Raw genomic sequence first — 3,994 nt, forward strand, 5'->3', positions numbered from 1 at the left:
CTATTTCACAAATTTAAGAAACAGAGACAAGACACGTTTAAATAACTTGACCAAGGGAATCAGGCAAGGAGTGGATTTTTTCTGTTTTTAAAATAATGTTTATGTCTCCTTTCTTTTTTTAATTTATGTTTATTGAGATAACCTGGGTTTATAGCATTGTATAAGTTTCATGGTGTGCAACATTATATTTCTGCTTCTGTGTAAAAAATAAAGTACTTAAATGAAAAATAAACCTTTTTCTTCTACCTTAAAAAAAAAAATAGAAAACCACCCTGAGTTTTAACACTGGGAGACATTAGTTTTTTTCAAAATTAGTTGGGTCTAAAAAGCATCCTCATAGAGGCTTAGCAAAGGGGTTCCCAATGAAAAGTTTCCTGAGGGCCCCCTTCAGATCTCTATTCCTCAGGCTGTAGATGAAGGGGTTCAGCATGGGGGTGACCACGGTGTACATCGCCGTGGTTGCCGTGACCCTCTGGGTGGTGTGTGTGGATGCAGGGTTGAAGTAGACCCCGATGATAGTCCCATAGAAGAGACAGACAACACAAAGGTGGAGAACACTTTCCACTTCCCCCGGACCGAGGGAACCTTTCACACAGTCACAGCAATGGGTGTATAGGAGGCCATGATGCACACAAAAGGGATGAGAACCACTGGGCCCCCAAGGACCATCACCAGCATCTCATTGACTTGGGTGTCAGAGCAGGAGAGCTTGATCAAGGCATTGAGGTCACAGAAGAAGTGCAGGATCCTATTGGTGCAAAAGGACAAGTGGGACATCAGGAGAGTGTGGACCATGGAGATGAGGTTGGCTGAGATCCAGGGTATCACCACCAGCAAAGTACACCGAAGGACACTCATGATTGTCATGTAGTGCAGTGGGCGGCAGATGGCCAGGTAGCGGTCATAAGCCATGGCTGAGAGAAGCATGCTGTCGGCTGCCCCAAAGGCAATGAAGAAATACATCTGGGCCAGGCAAGCTGAGAAGGAGATGGTGGTGAGCCCACACAGATGGTTCTCCAGCATCTTGGGGATGGTGGTGGAGGTAAAGCAGATGTCAAGAAGAGACAAGTTGCTGAGGAAGAAATACATGGGGCTGTGGAGGTGAGGGTCCAAGATGATGGCCAGGATGGTGAGAAGATTCCCCAGGCACCCACTCAAATACAGAATGAAGGACAGACTGAAGAGCACCTGCCTCTGCAGGGGCTGCTGGGAGAGGCCGAGGAGGATGAATTCAGAGACTTGGGTCTGATTGTCCATGTCCAGGCAGTGCTAAAGTCAGGAACAGGGCATCAACAGTAGGTGATGAGTGAAAACGGATGACCTCATTGCTTTTTCACACTCATCTTTCAAGTTGCTTCTCACTTAACCTCTCTGAGCCTCTATTTCCTCACCTGTTACATGGAATTGATAATTCTGACCTCTTAGGATCACTATAAGGATTAAATGATAAGAATATATATTATGAGTTTAAATCCATACACAACATGTAAACTATTTTATTAGTGGGAACTCACAGTGATGCTTTCAAAATAGTGATGTGTTAATTAGCTTAAATGTCACTATTATTCCATAGTGTATACATACATTAAAATATCAAGCTGTATACCTTAATTAAACACATTTTTATCTGCCAGTTATTCCTCAATAAGGATAGACAAATAAATAAATGCAAAATAGTCTAAATATTTCAAGGATTTGACTTTATAAATAAAAATAAGTAATAAAAAGTGATCCAGGATCAACTCTGAAACCAGACAGACTGGGTTTAAAGCTCAGTTCTACCATTTACTAGCGGTGTGATATTAGGCAAGCTACTTAACTCCTCTGTGCCTTAGTTTTCTCATCTGTAAAATGAGGATAATAATAGTACCTGCTCCATAGAATTGTTGTGAAAATGTGATGAGTTAGCATGTAAAATGCTGAACCTTATGTATTTTTCTGAGAGTTAACATCTTTCAGTGGTTGAGAGCAAGGACCCTTTGGAGGGGTAGAAATTGCTCTCAGCTAAAGATTACTGATTTAGGTTACACACACCTGAAGTATCTCCTCTCTAAAGCACCTGCACAAATAGACTTACCTTGAGCAAAAGAGTTAACATTTATTCCAGGCACTCCACTTTGGAACTAGCTGCTTATCACATGTGTTGTCTTAGTCACTAAGTCATCTCCAACTCTTTATGATCCCATGGACTGTAACCCACCTGTCTCCTCTGTCCAAAGAATTCTCCAGGCAAGAATACTGGAGTGGGCTTCTATTTCCTTCTCCGGGGAATCTTCCCAATTCAGGGATCAGCCTGTGTCTCCTGCTTTGCAGGCAGACTCTCTACTGTCTAAGCTATCAGGGAAGCCCATCATTCTATTTAATCCTCAACAACACCATAAGCAGGCAGCTGAGGCTCCAAACCTAACTTCTGCATCACAATAACACTATCCACCCATGGGGCTGTGATGACATGAACCCTAAATCCTTGTGGATGAAACTGATCAGAATTCTCCCAGCCTCTGAGGGGAAGTTTCAAATGGGGAGTCCTTCCCTGAAACCAGCCATGCTGCAGCTTGTCTTCTGGATTCACTTACAATCAATGACTATTCTATGTGCTAAGTCGCTTCAGTAATGTCTGACTCTTTGCAACCCCGTGGATTGTAGCCCACCAGGCTCCTCTGTCCATGGCATTCTCCAGGCAAGAATACTAGAGTGCGTTGCTATGTCCTCTTCAAGGGGATCTTCCCAACCCAGGAATCAAACCCTCATCTCTTATGTCTCCTGAATTGGCAGGTGGGTTCTTTACCGCTAGTACCACCTGAAAAGCCCTAATGATTACTGTACCTCTGTCGGATTCCAGGACCTCTCAGCCCCCAGCTATCATGTTTCCAGGAATTTGGGGCTGCTGCAGCCTCAACTTTGTCTTGCAGCTGTGAAGGAAGAGCATGCTTTCTCAGGGAGCACTCAGCAGAACCACACCAACAGGTTTATAACTGGCTCTTTGTCCTCTGGGCATGATCCCCCAAGAACCTTGTTAGGTCAAATACAATTAGCTTATCTTCCTTAGTGGTGCTTTTGAATCTAGCACCCTGTGGGGAAAAGTTTTTATTCCAAAGAATATTGCCTTTCTTCAGACCTGTCTTTCTTAGTTAACAGAGGGATAGCATGGTACTCAATATTTCCCATGAAGGCTCTCTTAAATATGTTATTCCCTGGTGCTCAGTGGTAAAAAATCTGCCTGCCAGTGCAGGAGACATGGGTTCTACCCCTAGTCCAGGAAGATCCCATATGCCACAGAGTAGTTAAGCCCATGCGTCCTGACTACTGAAGCCCATGCTCACAAGAGAAGCCACCACAATGAGAAGCTCATGCAGCAACAAAGGTCCAGTACAGCCAAAAATAAAGAAATAACAACAAAAGAATTAGAGAGTAATTTTAAATGGAATTTTAAAAGTTTTATAAATGTTATTCCTTGGGATGATTTCGATTTTTTTGAATTTATCAAGTTTAGATTTATGGAAACCAGAATTGAAAGAGACACATGTACCCCAGTGTTCATCGCAGCACTGTTTATAATAGCCAGGACATGGAAACAACCTAGATGTCCATCAGCAGATGAATGGATAAGAAAGCTGTGGTACATATACACAATGGAGTATTAATCAGCCGTTAAAAAGAATTCATTTGAATCAGTTCTGATGAGATGGATGAAACTGGAGCCGATTATACAGATTGAAGTAAGCCAGAAAGAAAAACACCAATACAGTATACTAACACATTTATATGGAATTTAGAAAGATGGCAATGATGACCCTGTATGCAAGACAGGAAAAAAGACACAGATGTGTATAACGGACTTTTGGACTCAGAGGGAGAGGGAGACGGTGGGATGATTTGGGAGAATGGCATTCTAACATGTATACTATCATGTAAGAATTGAATTGCCAGTCTATGTCTGACGCAGGATACAGCATGCTTGGGGCTGGTGCATGGGGATGACCCACAGAGATGT

At 42.7% G+C, this 3,994-nt stretch overlaps 1 pseudogene; it reads right to left on the reverse strand.

The window, feature by feature from the left end:
• Positions 1-334: 334 nt before the first annotated feature.
• On the reverse strand, positions 335-1,257 carry LOC101122276 (olfactory receptor 1361-like; annotated as a pseudogene).
• Positions 1,258-3,994: the final 2,737 nt, after the last annotated feature.

Source organism: Ovis aries, chromosome 5 (assembly GCF_016772045.2).
Source record: "Ovis aries strain OAR_USU_Benz2616 breed Rambouillet chromosome 5, ARS-UI_Ramb_v3.0, whole genome shotgun sequence".
NCBI lineage: Eukaryota > Metazoa > Chordata > Mammalia > Artiodactyla > Bovidae > Ovis > Ovis aries.